At 45.1% G+C, this 16,256-nt stretch overlaps 1 pseudogene; it reads left to right on the plus strand.

The window, feature by feature from the left end:
- LOC101590528 overlaps positions 1–6,799 on the plus strand; it is a 40,502-nt pseudogene extending 33,703 nt beyond the window's left edge.
- Positions 6,800–16,256: the final 9,457 nt, after the last annotated feature.

Here is a 16,256-nt window from a genome sequence, read left to right on the forward strand (position 1 = left end):
AAGGCTTGGGAAATCCAACCAATAAGGCTTGGGAAATCCAACCAATCAAAATGTGGGTTCGTGGAAGCTTCCTGAGCTCAAGTGCGGCCTGGGCTGATGGAAAGCAAGAGGCATCTTAGGTATCACTGGAGGGTAAATATGTAGCATCTTCTTTCTAAAATGATAATAACAAGCACTAGGAGATTAAATGCAGCAGACTCTGATTAGACTGAAGGGTCATTTATCCCTAGCAATGTTTTATAGCATTGATGTGTCTTTTTGTCTTCCGCACTGATGAACTTCACAAGGAAAGAGCTCAATTTTGGGTTTAGGTTGTGGGAGGTGCATGAGATCAAGCTCAGCTGCAGCTCCCTCTTGGGCATGTCCATGTCTGCAGGAACAGCTGTGTGGAGACGGCCAGCTGTAGGGGTGCGGGTGCTGTCTCGTGCTATCCAAACACACACCCAGGGCTCGGGGCTGTCCACGCAGAGCCAACACTTCAGGAAGTTAAACCACCCATGAGCTTGTCACCTTAAGTTAAGGGCAGCTATATACTAAGCAAAGAAAATGAAAGATGCCTTTTAGTTTTTAGCATTGTGACTTCCTGTCTTAGTTACTTTCTCATTGCAGGGACAAAATACCCAAAGGAAAGCTTGATCATGTTTTGTAGAGGTTTCAGTCCATAATCTGCTGGCTTCAAGGCAGGGCAGCATGGCCAAGGAAGCTTTGTTTTTTTCTTTTTTTAATTAATTTTATTGAGAACAAATAACAGTAAGACAGTTTCAAAACCTATTAGTAGGACAGTTTCAATAATTAATACATTGCATATTGTTGTTTTCATATGGTTATTCATAGTACAAGATGTACACATGATATCCTGTCCGCAAACACTATTAATACACATCTTTCTTCTCATTGAATTAAGAGAAAGTAGTTGTATATCTAGCCTATTTTGTATATACAGATACAAAATGGTCCTTCAATTGTATCCCCTTTTTTTGTTTAGTTTTGTCAGAGATGGCTATTCCACTGCTATTTAAATATAATAGGTGCATGAATTCAGCAAATCAATCCTTGATTTTGACATGGCAGTCAGGAAGCAGAGAAGGGTGAAGGGAAGAGAAAGGATACATACGTTTCCCAGCCAAGCCCAGAGAATTCTACCTCTTCCTACCAGGTTTCTTTGCCCAGCTTCACACTCAGCTATAAGTGTATCAGTGGACTAATCCACCAATGCATATCACACACCCATAATCCAATCATCTCCCTAAAGCCACACCTACTAACCTATGAGGCCTTGGGGGCACATTTAGATATAAACCATAACATCTATATAAATGGTTTTGCAAGGTAGGTTTACAATGACTGCCCGCAGAGCCAGGTGTGGAAGGCTGCCAACGGGCTACCTGCATGCTGGAGATCTGCAGGACCCAGTCAGAATTGAAGGCCTGGGGCCGCAGAGATAGCTCAGTGGTCTAAGTGCCTGCCTAGGCGAGTGCGGGGACCAGGGTTCTCCCCAATACCACATGCTGCGATGGCCCCATCCCTGCCCCTGGGCACAATGAGCTGGCTACAGAGACTGGGGGCTCACACCTGTCATCCCAGTGCTGGGAAGGCTGAAAATAGGAGGCTCACTATGAGTTTGAGCTGCATAGTGAGACCCTGCACAAAATTTATTACAAAAAGAAAGGTGAAGGCCTGGAGTTCACTGTAGTATCCCGTATGCGTCCATGTCAGGAAACCAAGGGTAGGGCTCCGGAAGACTGAAGAGCCTGTGCAGGAAGCTGGGACCTGGATGCGCAAAGGCCATGGTCACAACAGGAATGCCCTGAAGAAACAGCAGTGAGACTTCCTGCCTCTCTGCCCTTTGTTCCATCTACACTGTTGCCCTATTTGCTGACGCCACCCACGCCAAGGGCAGAGCTTCCTTCTTTGAGGAACACATCGTCCACATCCAGAACTGTGCCAAGTCACTTGGCTGTGTTTCTCTTACTCAAGTTGCACCAGGGTGAGCTATTATGTACACAACAGGATCTCTCAGAGCTGGGCTCTGCAGGTGCCTGAGTTCCGAAACAGTCTTGGGGGTCTTGCTCCCTGTTCTTGGCGTTACCTGACAGCTTGAGTTCTGCTTCATGGCATCACATCTGAGTATGCATGGAGCTTAACCCAGGGCCTGGGCAGGTGCTTACTTTTATGTGAGTCTCTGGTCGGACGTCCCACCTGTGTGCAGGCTTCAGGCTAGAAAACAGAAATACCCGAAAATACCTCTATCCTCTGGCTCCAGATCTTGCTACTCCTCCCTCTGGCTGCTTCTCACCCCAGAGTTTTCTCATCTACATGCACTTGGCTAGATCCTCATCTGCTGCCCTATCTGTTAATCGGTGCTTACCTGAGCTTCAGGCATCTTAGCAGAGTGGTGATCACATAGCAAGCATTTTATTGGTACCTCTGATCCCACAGATTTGAAAAGATCCTTGGTTAGTGCATTTGGGGTTAAAACTATGGGGTGGATAAAAAGTCTGCCTGGTGCCAAAATGCCTTGTGACAGACGTGCCTTGTGACAGAAGTGCTCTTCAAATGAGGAGCTGGCATGGTTGTAGCTCTCCTCATTAATTTAAAAACATGTACACAAATGAGAATGTTTGTCTTCTCTGCTTGGATATAGGCTTCTTGCAGTATGCATGGCTGAGCTATGGTCCAGTACTGGGGACAATGCCTGAAACATAATAGAAACTCAACAAATACCTGTAAGCCAAGGAGTGGATAAGAACTGAGAAGGCCTCTTTCATCTTTAAGATGGGGAGAGCAGACTAGAGTCCAGAGACCAGCCCAGCTGAGGTCTGATTCTGTATTTTAAGCTTCATGGGCATGCAGAGAAGCCCACTACTACTTCCTGCTGGGCAAAGTCAGTCATTGGAAGATACCACAGGCTCAGGTGGTTATCACCTGGCCATTCATTGATGAAACACTTGCCAAAGTTTGTTTCTAAAATGTTTAATTTTAGACATTGGGATCTGTGAGTCAACGTGTATCTTGTCGGCATCCCCTGAGGGTCCCATCCCATTCAGGGAAGACATGGAGATGCCCAAGGCATTGGGACACCATCAGCAAGAGCTGCTCGTCTGGTGGGAACTGCTACCTGCAGGCCATGTACCTTGACCACCCCCAGGTAGGAAAGGTTGTCTTGGCTCTACATGGAGATGACTAAAGACAGCTAAGGACCTTGCCAAGATGACTAAAGACAGCTAAAGACTAGTGAAGGACCTTGCTAAGGTCACAGGTGAGTGGGGCACTAATGTCCCATCGTCACCCTCTCTGGTTTTTCCTGTGGAAGGAGAGGAGCTGTGGCCTGGGTTGGCAGTTCTGACCAGAACACACTATCACTAGGGGTTGGCCAGCTTTCGAGTACCTGTGGCACAACTGCATGAGACTCTTCTCGATGGAATATAGACCATGACTTAATAAATCCTGCTGACTAGAGTTACCACAGATTACACACTAGTCATACTTTCAACTTTGTTCCAGCAACAACCTTGCTTGGCAGGTATTATTTTGTCTCTATTTAGGAGATGAGGACATTGAGATTAAAGAGCAGGGAAACTTACTTAGGGTCAGACAAGAAGTGTTCTGTAGTGGCTGTTAGAGGTGTCCTCCTGAAACGTGAGGTGCCGGACATGGTTTTCAGCTGAGGGGCCCTGGGGCTTTCAGGGAGGAGCAATGCTCCCAGCAGTGGAGAGAGCTGCAGCCAGTCTCCTGACCCAGGGCTACACAGGTATGTGGAGGGCCCAGAAGTCCAGTGATAATTCAGATGATCTTAGCAGATAGGTGGAAACACTCAGCAGCAAAGTAGGCACATGTCCCTGGAGTCCTGGGAAGGCAGCTCACGTAGCTGCACCCCAAGTCTTGCTTGGGGCCACCTAGACTTCCCAACCTGTTTAGCAGCTAAGACTCTTGTGCGTGTCTTACACCTTAGTCCCTTACCGGGCTCCCTGGGTAGCAGGACAATGTGGCTCAGCCAGGCATGTCACAAACAGAAGCCAACAGGAAGACCCAGGAATTGAAAAATGTGGGCTTTAATCTGCTCCCTTAGAGAGGCCTAAGGAACTGTTTTACTTGTGAGGAACTGAAATGTACAGATTGATTTCAACCAAAATGAGAGGCAGGGAAAAAAAGATATATTTTTACATAAGCTTGTTAAGAGTTTTACAGCTAGCTTCTCTTAGTTCCTGGAAAAGCATGCTTTGTGCTAATATTGTTACGATATCATGCCCATATCTTATACTCTGATTAATTAGTAGCAAGACAACAATTTGGATTTATCAAGTATCGTAACTGTCTTACTAACCTGCTTTGAAATCCAAAACCTACTGACTATTGGAACAACTAATGTATCAAGTATTGTAATTGTCCTACTAACTTGTTTCATCCTATGTTTATCTTTTTTCTCTTTAAAATAAAAAAGGAAGAGAGGCAGGAAATCAGAACGGGAGCCATTTATGTTTAAAAGTCTTCACCTTATTGCACTGTTGGATGGGCTAGTGGAGGCTGCTCTCTCCCAACTCCTGAGTGCTGATAGCACTTTGTGTCTTTTATGCTTGAATGTTAGTTTTGCTGGATATAAAATACACAGCTCATGTTTTTTCTCTTTTGGTGTTAAATTTAGTTTCCCAATTCTTTCTGCTTCAAAAAAGAATAATGGTAATCTATTGTTATTTTTTATAATAACTTGTGTTCACCTAGATGCCTATAAGACTTTTCAGTAGAAATTTAATAATTTTAATAAACTATGCTTCAGAGTTAGTTTTTCTGGGCTTATATTCTCAGTTTCATTATGTGTACTTTTAAATCAGTTATTATAAATATATCTTTAAATAAAAAAGGTTATCTTGAAATATAGTTTTTACTACCTGCGGTGGTGTCTCCTACAGAGGTCCACCTGCATGTAGGATTCTCTTTACTCATCTTTAGTATTTGTCATTTTTTGGATTCCCTTTCCATCTGTCTTCATTTCTTTTTGAGGAAGAAAATCAGTATTTAATTTTTTTCCACTTTTCTTATTTATCATCTCTTGCTGCAATCCATTCACGTTTCTCGAAGGTTTGTTTTCATTTCTCAAATGGTTTTCTAAAATTCCTAAGTTTTACTCATTCTGTCTGATTTCTGAATTTCTTTTGAGTTGCAATTTTTATTTCCCTTTCATGTTTTCTATCATCTTAATTCTCACTGGAAATCACAGTTTCTATCAGGGGAGGCTGAATCTCTGGCAGGCTTGGAAGGTCCAGATGGCTACTATTCTGGGCCTCTGTACTCTTACATAGTAATAAGTTTGAGTCAAGAGTTGCCATCTCCTCATTTTACAAAAAAAAATTTTTAATTATAGTTGAAAGGACTTAAAATTGACAATTGTCACCATTTTTGAGTGGACAACTTAGTAGTGGTATAAACACACTCACCCTGCTGTGGAATGACCATCATCTTCCATCTCCAGAGCTTTTCATCCTGCAAAACTGTCCCCACTAATAAAATCGCGCCTCTGCCTGCCCCTCACACCCCCATTCTGCCTTTTGTCTTTTATCATATCGTCCATAAAAATATCATCAGCAGTCAAAGCATTCTAAAAGCTTGAATGGCTTAAAGGGAAAGAGCTTAAAATCTTAAAAAGAAGCTAAATTTCTACATCTTTCTGTATATTGTTTAAGAGCACAAATTATTTTAAAATTAATTTTATGAAGTAGGCTTAAAAGAAGTACCCGTATCCAGAACAGAGCACTTTGCTCCTCTCTCAGGATGGTGAGCAGAAATACAATGCTTGTGCTCCAGAAATGCAGACTTTCATCCAGCACTTCTCTCAGATTGTCAGGGTGCTGACTGAAGATGACACACGATACCCAGAAATAGGAGATGTCATTGCCCGGCTCAAGGAGGTCCTAGGGTACAATGCCCTTGGAAGTGAATACAACAGGGGTTTGATGGTGCTGGTAGCATTTCGGGAGCTGGTAGAGTCAAGGAAATAGGACACAGACAGCCTGCAGCAGGCACTGACTGTGGGCTGGTGTGTGGAATGACTGCAATCTTTCTAGTGACAGGTGATATAGTGGGCTCATCCCTTCCATGGAGAGGACAGCTCTGCTGGTATCAGAAGCCAGGAATAGGTTTGGATGCTGTCAATGATGCTCTCCTTCTGGAAGCCTGTATCTACCACTGTTGAAGTTCCACTGCCTGGAACAGCCCTACTACCTGAAACTGCTTGAGCTCTTCTGGTAGTCTGCTTATCAGACAGAGGTTAGGCAGCCTCTGGATGTCATCACAGGCCCCCAGGACCATGTGGATCTCAGAAAATGCACTGAAAAGAGGTACAGATTTATTGTTTAGTACAAGACAGCCTTCTACTCCTTCTACCTGCCATGCCAGCATTGATGGGGAGAAGGAGCATAGCAATGTCAGGAGGATCCTGATGGAGATGGGTGAGTTCTTTCAGATACATGATGATTTCATTGACCTCTTTGGGGACCCCAATGTGACGGGAAAGACCAGCACTGACATCCAGGATAATAAACCCAGCTGGCTGGTGGTTCAGGGTCTGCAGCGAGTCACTCTGCAGCAGCACCAGATCTTGCAGGAGAATTATGGGCAGAAGGATGCCAAGAAGGTAGCCAGGGTGAAGGCGCTGTACGAGGAGCTGGATCTGCCAGCTGTGATTTTGTAGTCTGTGGAAGACAGGTACAACCACATCAGGAGCCTCATCCAGCAGGACGCTGCACCACTCCCCCAAGCCATCTTCCTGGCTCTGAAAAACAAACTCCACAAGCAGAAAAAGTGACCTTGAAACCACAAAGGCAGGAAATGGCTCAATAAATTATGGTGTAACTCTAAAAAAAATAAAATAAAGCTAGCATAACACTAAGCCATAACCTGATAAACTTACCTGCTTCCCCCAACCTCCCAACAATTCAACCTAATGTAGTGCAACAATTGTGAGTAAAAACTAGTCTCTTCCCAAGAAAATATTGTGCAGTCCTGGCTCCCAAAACCTTGGAATGTGGTCTTATTCATAAACATGATGACTGCAGATATAATCAGTGAAAATGAAAGGTGGAAGGAAATTGGAGCTATGCCACCCCAAGCCAATGGCACGTAGGCAGCCTGGAAGCTGTAACAAGCCAAGAAGGTTCCTCTCCAGGGCCTTGGGAGGAAGCAGGCCCCGTGGATACCTTGGTTTTGGATCTTAACATCCAAATTTGAGCAAATAAGCTTCTGCCATGTTGAGCTACCCAGTTTGTGGCACTGTACCTCAGTAGCCTCTGGGTACTGTTACATAATCAAAACAACATTTTTATTATATTTTTATGATATGTGAAAATAAATTCACTTCAGAAATCAAATGGTGATATAATATCAGAAAACATATTAATGCATTACATAATTGTTTGGAGAAGGATGTTTATAAAATCACCTCGATAAAAGGGATTTGATTGGAAACAACTCAAGAAGCCCATCAGCTGAAGAATGGGTAAAGAAGATGTGGTATTTTTACACAATGGAGTATTATGCAGGTATGTAATAGGATAAATTTGAGCCTTTTGTTGATAAATGGATGCAACTAGAGAATGCACTCTTAAATGAAATAAATCAGACCTGTTTGTGCAAGCATCATACTGTTTCCTTAGTGTGAGAACCTGAAAAAGAAAAATGTAGTGTGAAGGGTGCAATAAATATGGGGAAAAGGGAATGGAAGCATTAAAAGGAAAGGGTTACTGAGTTAAGGAGAAGGACAGGAGAGGGAGTGGGGGGAAAGGATTTATCTAGATATGTAAGCAGGATGGCTTGGACAACTGTACTGTGCATTTCTGCTGGCCCATGGAAAAGAGCAGCTGATGAATAATTTGTTTTTTCTTCTTTTTTCAATTGATTGTACTATTTCTCTTCCTAATTTCATATATATTTTTTTCTTCCTCCAATATTATATCTATCTATCATCTATCTATCTATCTATCTATCTATCTATCTATCTATCTATCTATCTAGTAATATGAATAATTTTGTATTACAATACTGTGAAATTCATATTACTTTGTTACATGAAATTCTGTAACATGTAATTTTTCTGTGTTAATTGTAATTTGTACTCTCTCTAAAAAATAAAAATTAAGAAATGGATTTGAGTAAAGCTATGAATCTGTTTCCAGAAAAATGCGCCTGTGCTTGTGTTGCACACAATGTACGTCCTGTGGCTGCCTGTCTGAAAGGCCTAAGAGAATCCTTTGAAAGTTACAAGAATGAATACAAAAGAGGAAGACTGGCTAATAAAGAAATGCACCAAAATCAATGGCTTTTGTAAATGCCAAACACTAGAAACAGTTAGAAAGCATAATAAATAAAATGGCTTCATAATAGCCACCAAACATAAATTTCTGGAAGTAAACTTAAGCAATATGCAATTCCGTATGAAATAATCTATAAAATTTTACTGAAAGAAATAAAATAAGACAAATGAATGGAAAGACTATTAGCTTGATGTTATAAAGATTCCATCTTCTCCTAATTAATGTAAAAGTGCAATCCCAGGCAACATCTGCATAGGAGTCTAAAGGTTATCAGATGACAAAATGAACCAAAAGAACATGTAAAAATTCCATACTATTAAGAGTAATTAGCTTCACTAGATGTGAAAATATTTTCTGGAGTCAAAGTTAAAACTGAGAGTGATTTAGGTCAGATTGAATATAGAAGGCCACTCTTGCACCTCACTGTGGGGATCAGACATATGCCCTAGGTGTTTGTTAGAGTCAGTGTAGAAAATCTGAGTTAGCCAATGACCATTAGCGAACAAGTGGTTAAATTTGTAGGGAGAAATGTAAATTCCATGTTTAGCTCAAATGGCAAAAAAAGCACAAACAGGATAGAGTAAATATTGAAGGAGCAGATGTATATACACATAGAAGCATGGAGAAAAGTATCATGATGTTTTCCTCCACACTACGGTACTGGAATGAGTCAGGCGTGCTGCGCTCTCATAGCGTCAGAATGCTGAAGGGAAGTGCTGGTTTGCAGTTATCTGGCTCCATCCTTACCTGGTGGGGCGTCCTGGGCAAAGCATCCATCTGTGTTTTCTAATTTTCTCACCTCTGAAACGGGGATGATGAGTCCCTAATTTATGGCAGTTATAGCAACTATGAAATAAAATCACGTGTACCTTGGTAGAAGCAGAGCATACTAAAGATATTAACTGTGCTGTTGTTTACACAAGAGTTAAGATCTTGCACAAAAGAACTATCCCAATGCAATGAAGGAGCACAAGAGAAAGACTCGCACTGCGGTGAGCAAGGAGGCAGGGAAGCTGAGTTCATCAGCCTGCACTGCACAAGGAGCCGGAGAGGAGGCAGGCGGGAGAGCTGCAGATCTCCGCTTGCCCTGCTCCTCTCTGAGCTTCATCTCAGAAGGGAGGAACAGGCAGCAGAGTACCAGCACTCCAGGCTCAGCGAGCGATGGGCTTATATTCTGCCAAATGCCAGCTGAGCTTGGATGTGACGAAGCGGGTGCTGGGCTCCCACTGTCAGGGAAGGGAGACCTGGGGCTGGATTCCCAGGTGTTAGGAGTACTTAGGCATTAACAATCCTGGTGACAGATGACTGGGGGATACTGCATGGAAAGTAAAGAACAGAGGACGCTTTTGTGCTGTTCCCTGTGTTTTTGTAATCATTTGTGATAGATAAAATCCAAAGGAACCAATGGCTTCAAACTTTAGCCAAGAAGAATGTGGCCACCATTGAGCATGCCCACAAGGTCCAGGGCCTGTATGAAGTCCAGACCATGAGCAATAGGCTGGGACACCTCCAGGTCTCAAAACCAACTACACAAAAACATTTCATCTAGGAAGCAAAAAGGAACCTTCTTTTCTCTGAAGTGGCTGAAAGAGCTCACTTTCCTCGTAAAAGAACAGTGAGCTCAAAGGAAGAGAATGATATTCCTTGAAAATTCATTGAATCATAAATACACAACCTGAGACCTAATTCAGTGCCATCTTGGCGCGTGCCCACCTTCACGCTTGAAGGAATATCTTCTTTATTGCTCTAAAAAAAAATCTATCATTCTGCCATAAGCTGCCTGTATTTTATATCACTGCCTGTGTTTCTTGTTTGAAACATTTTGTCGGTGGCACAAAGAACCAAGGGAAAAGTGTCACTAGTTCTTCGTAGAGTCAGAACCCACTTTCCCAGGGACACAGGGGCTCAGGAAGTGGCTGTGTAGCCTGGGCTGAGACAGCTGAGATGTTCAGTGAAGTTGTCGGAGGACCTGACGAATGGAGGGGGTGTGCCAGGTAGAGGGCACAGCTGGCACAGAAGGGCTCAGAGAAGCTGCTGGCTCTGGAGGGACCAGAGAGAGGCCACAGCTGGGTCTCAGCACAGGGAGAGACTGGGTCCCGCCAGCCTCAGTATCAGCCTCCAGCAGCACAGGGAGCCACCCTAGGGCAGAGGCCACCAAGCCCTGCTCCCAACAATGCATGAGTAGACACCCTCAAAGGGGACAGGACCTGAGTAGGCAGACTCTGGTTGAGTTCCAAGACTGAGCTGTGACTGATATCAGGCTGAACATTAGCTATTTCCCCTCTTACCTAGCGGAGAAAAACTTCTGAGAAAGGCTAGATCAGTTACTGCCAAAATGAGTAAGTGGGCTGGGAACATAGCCACGCAGCACAGGGACTGTACAGGAAGTATGAGGTCCTGAGTTCAATTCCTGGTTTAAAAAAAAAAGCAAAAAACAAACAAAGCAAGAACGAGCTCCCACCTTCTCTGAAACTCAAAATTGCAGTGGGAAATCAACTTTTTTGAGGTACACATAGAAATGCAAAGATCTCTTAGCGGTTAATAAAAAGAACAATATCTCCCAGAAGAATAGTAGGTAGAAGAGCATGGGATAGAAATGCAAACATAGAAGAAGCCAAAATGAAGCAATGGTTATCAGATTCGCTAAGATAGGAGGCGTGCAGACTTCAGCCCGCTGCTGCTCCACTGCACCAGCGCCGACGCAGCCTCCGAGAGGGAGCGCCGTGCCCGCCTCCTGCACACTGCGGCTCAGCGTGCCTTCCCCCAGCCTCCCCTCCTGCGAATTAGTCATATTCATTGAGGATGGTCTCAGTTGGGAATAGAGACAGAAACTGCCTCTCAGGTCTTCCCGACTTGAAAATATGGACCTGGGTGAACAAACAAACAAACAAACACAACAACAAACACAAAAGAAACCCTAAAGCCTAATAATATAAAACTATTAAGTGGGCCTGTCAGATAGCTCAGCAGATTAAAGTGTCTGCTTAGGCAGATGCAGAGACCGGGGTTCGATCCCCGACATGCTGTGCCTGCCCTGTCTCCGGAGTGTGCTGAGATGGCAACTGAGACTGGGCCTGGTGGCCCCTGTAATCCCAGTGCTTGGAAGGCTGAAAACTGGAGGATCACTATGAGTTCGATTTAAGTAGTGAGACCCTGTAGACCGTGTAGATCCTGTACTACATACATAAACAAAAAGCTATTAAGAGAGAAAGAAAGAATCGCCAATGGCAGCCAACAGGGAAAGAAAGTAATAACTGAATGTGAAGAATTGCTACAACAGCCACCCTGAGAAACCCCGGCCTGCTCTGGAGTTGGTGAGGGCTGCGGCCAGGAGCTCGCTGTCACCCAGCCTCTGCGCAGCGTGGCTGCAGGGCAGGGAGCAGGATCCCACAGGCTCCCACACTGGCCTCTCACAGCTCACGGGGTGTTCTAGCCTCCTCACTGGGATACAGTAGCTGAGAGAACTGTACCTGAGAAACTGGCTCCCTCGGCAGAATGGGCACCCAGGACACCGGAGCCCATTGCTAGGCAAGCCGGATCCAACGGAGCTCTCGGGTGTGAGGCCATGGCTTCTGGTTCCCATGCACCCCTGAGGTCAGAAGATCCCTCCAGGTAGGTAGAATCACCAGAGCTCACCAAGTCCCTGGCTCCTGCCCCTGGGATGACATCCTAATGCTCCTTGCCTGGTGAAGTATCATTAGAATGAATCAACGAGCTGCCAGGATGAGATTTGAGGAGTGACGTGCTGGGTGAGTAGGAGCAGGGCTTGCTCAGCTGCTACCTATTAGATGCTCCCTAATCTAATAGGAGGATAGGAGGATATATGGGGAGCTCTGTGGGCAGGGGACAGTCTGAGGTGCTCCCTGTCCTAAAAAGTTTCCGAGACATGGTCCAGGAGAAAGTCTGAGGCACTCCCTGTCCAAGGGAAGGTCTACGATGCTCCCTGGACAGTGGAAGGTCAGGATACTCTCTGTACAGAAGGTCCAAGATGTTCCCTGCTTGGGAGAAGCTATGAGATGCTTCTTGTCCTGAGAAAGGTCTCGTTCTCCATGGTTTTCTGTATAGAAAATATATCTGCACTTCAGATCACTCTGAAGGTGCCAGCGGCTTCTTTGTACCTTTGATCCTGCTCTGGATCCTGGTCCCTCACAAACCTAAGTTGGGATCCTGCCGCCTTTGTTTGCACAACCCTAGCTCCGGGTGGGCCCTTTAGCACACTTCCTCTTTGCCCTGATGACATCATTATGTCTGCAAAGTAAATCTCAAATGGGTGCATTTTAGTCTATAAAAGTAAGACTTCTTTGCTCCCTAACTTGGTTCTGCAGCATCAAGGTATTTCCAAAAACTTGTAATGAGTAATTTGTTCTCTGTAAAGTTTTGGCATTTTTCTAATGACATATAGCACACGCCTTTCTAATTGTCTTTGTACCGGATCCAGTGTCCTTGAACTTCTCTGTCCTGGGGGAATGTTTTAAGAGACTGGCCTAGAAATCACATCTGAGTGAAGTTTTAATGTATACTACAAATGAAGGGGACAAATGCCTTTATTATATGAAGACATCATTTATTTATTCTATACACTAGTGGAGCAAATTGTCTGTAGAGTCTCAGTGTGGTGATCATTTAAAATTTAAATGAACCTCTTCTTTTTGAACCACAGCGTATTTTGCCACGAGGTCCCCCAGGTAATATCTCCAATAGGATAATGCTTTTTTAAAAATTGTAGTCTCCCCACCCTTTGAATTCTGGATTTCATTTAAGGAATTCTGCATAATTTCCATTGCATATGGTAACGTTTTCTTACTTCAGAATGCATATCAAACCTGCTTTTAAAACAGCCAACCCCAGCTGAAGGAGCGCGTGGGTTTCACAACCTAATTAGGAACACTTAGTGATCTCTGAAGGCCAGCAAAGCAAGTAAGTGCTCCTCCCTGGTCGAGGAACAGTGCTTGAATAGCAAAGGGCTCCATCCATTCTAGGAAGGTAAGACAGGGCATCATTCTAATCCATTGTGCGGAAGCTCAGTGCAGTCACACCTCAAAGAAGAAACCCTGTGAGAACTCTTGGCCTTTGGAGGGCAGCGGGGCCTTAGGTGCTGGCCTGACGCTTCTCCCAGGTCTTGGATTTCTCCTGATGATCACAGAATCCCCACATCTGTGGTGTGTTGCTTATCACTGAGAGGTGAAATATACTTGCTCAGCCACCAAGGGGTCCCTGATCTTGGAGTTGTCAGGTGGAATTTACCAAGCCAGAGAATGCACTTCTCCAGGGCTGGGCTGAGCATGACCACATTTTCTCTCCTTCCTCCAGCCATTAGCAGGGAATGTCTACTTCCCTGCTCGTGGAGATGTCCCAGGTGATTATCATCCATCTCTGCTGAGTTCTTCTGGCCTAACACTCTCCTGGCCTAAACCTTCAGCCCTTTAGCCATGATAGGAAAAGAAGCCTTGTCCCACTGGCCAATCCCTTCATATGAGGAGTGTAGCTCCGTGACGCCTGTGGGTCCACAGCAGGGCCTCTGCTAGGTGCTCAGCACTTTCAGGGTCTTGCCTCTGAAATTGTTGCGGTGAGGCAGCCAACCTGTGTGCTCAGGCTGGGTCTGCTGTAGCCTGGCACAGTGTCTCTGTGTTTTGCAGAGCTGGGCTTTCCTGTTCTTCGCTTGTCAGTTGGAGAGGTTCTTGCCATGGGGAGTTGTGCCCACTGCTACCCATCTCTGCTCAGATTCTCATGACGCCCGCGGGTTTCTTCACGGCACATCAGAACATCAGCATTTATTTGCTTCCTTGTCTCTTGTCCTTCACTAAAACAAAAGCTCTGTGAGGTTTGGGTCTGGCTTGCCATCCTCACTGGGGTGCACTTCCCACGCCTGGCTGTGCCTTTGAAGCCCTCAAGTGATGAGTTCCTAGCAAACCTTGCTGTTTCCACTTCTCAACTCTCTGTGGCACATGTGCGAGCCCTGCTGCTTGCTCTTCCTTTAGGGCTCTGAGCAGAACTTGTACAAGTTGTGAGCCAGTGGGTGTGGACAGAACTGTGGCAGGGCCAGGGGGGATCTGTGGCCTGTTCACCCCACTTGGGCTCCGTGTGTCCTTGCACTGAGACACCTCAATTCCTGCCTGTTCCAAGCCAGCACCAGCCACATCCCTGCATCTCTGTGACACGCAGAAGCCATGTTTTCTATTAGTTGACTTCTTCGTACTGACTGGAAATGTTCCCGGACTCCAGCTAGTGTTACTGGTCACCTACAAGCCCTCATGTGCTCAGGAAGTAGCAGCCCTTAAGGGGGAGGAAATACCGAGCACTCATGGGAAGCACAGATCGCATTAAATATAGCTTCAGAGAACACTGCACAAGGCAAGCAAGGCAGCTTCCAGAGCCCAGCACACTGGCCATGCAGTGCCAGTCTATGACATGTCACCCCGTCCTTGTGGCAAGTAGGCTCTGTGCCATACAATCTGAGGCTGTGCAAGTCACTTGCAGTCACTCTGTCATCTGCAATTCCTAAGATAGGTGGTTTTCTCTTCTTTTCCCCCTTTCTTTTTTCTTCTTTTCCTCTCTCCTTTCTTTCCTTCCTTAATTCTTTTTGCTTAAGGATGGGGGTACAATGCAGGTCTCACCCACGCTACGCAGGCGTGTTCCTACTCAACTGCATCCAAGGCCTGACTATCTATTTCGGTCATTTTCACATGTGACAGTGTAGCTCCAGCCCACAGATGCTGTGTGAAGAAATCCTATGCTCCTCAGATCTCAGTCCCCTGCAACAGGTCCTGGCATAGGCTGAGTACTCACGGCTGCCCTCCCACAGAATGCGAAATGTCAGCTTCCTTATCTTCATTATGGGAGTGTGAAGACACTGGTCTACCCACAGTTGGTTCTCTGTGTATGTTTATTGATTAGATAAACTGTTTATTGGACAGGCGATTGTCCCAGTGAAATAACTAATGCTCCTGTCCTCTTAACAGGTAGCAGGGGCCAGTGACAGCAATTTTGTCTAAATGGAAGCCCCACATCACAGAGCGTGGGGAGTGTCTAGGTTGGTAGGCCTGTCTTTCATGAGAGGACAAGCATCTGACCTGGACTTTGTAGAAGGTATTCTGTGGCTTCTACTGCTTGCAGTCTGAATGCAGCTAATTTGAATGACACTCACACACCAGTGAGGCAGAACCGAGTGAGTGTGACAATGTGCACATTCTGACACCTCCTGGGCTTCTGGACACAGCATTACCTGAACCCCTGCATATCTCTAGGGCATTCTAAAGGAGACTATTGTACTCCCTGCTTGGTGTGTGCAGCCAGAACTTCTCTATCTGAACCCCTGGAGCATTCTCTTTAGGCAAATTCCCACATGTTGAACTTTGTCTCTCAAATACAGGTTGCCCTACATACATCTTGTGGTGAACACCCCTCTCTAGGAGTAAGGGTGGAGAAAGGCAGCAGGTTCAACTTGTGGCTGTAATGGGCCAGGTCATGGCCAGTATTTCCCTTGCCCCAGCAGCTTTTGGGTGTGAGAGTCGGTAATGAACTGGAGGATATGCCATTTTCCTTAGGAAGAAAGGATGGTAGATAAAAGACAAAATGTAAAATTAAGCCGCAAAGTTCACAGCAGCAAAGCCACCGAGAGGAGTGATTAATGATTTGTTAGCATTTATAAAAGTAAATGTTCAATCCCCAGTTCCACAAAAAAAGTAAATATTTAACCACTTATTACGATTGATTATGCTGATGAGGTGGGATAACATATAGGGAATCAGTTTGAAGATGAAAAACAGGCTGGCGAGGTAGCTTGGCAGTGTGGATGCCTGCCTGGCAAGTGCCAGGACCCAGTTTTGGTTCTTGGTGCCCCCTGCTGTGCTGATCCTGACCTGGGCTCGCTGTGCTGGTCACTGAAACTGGGCGTGGTGGTGCACACCTGTAATTCCAGTGTTGGGGAGGTTGAGACAGGAGGATCACTATAAG

The sequence above is a fragment of the Octodon degus genome, unplaced genomic scaffold, assembly GCF_000260255.1.
Source record: "Octodon degus isolate 3935 unplaced genomic scaffold, OctDeg1.0 scaffold00010, whole genome shotgun sequence".
Lineage (NCBI taxonomy): Eukaryota > Metazoa > Chordata > Mammalia > Rodentia > Octodontidae > Octodon > Octodon degus.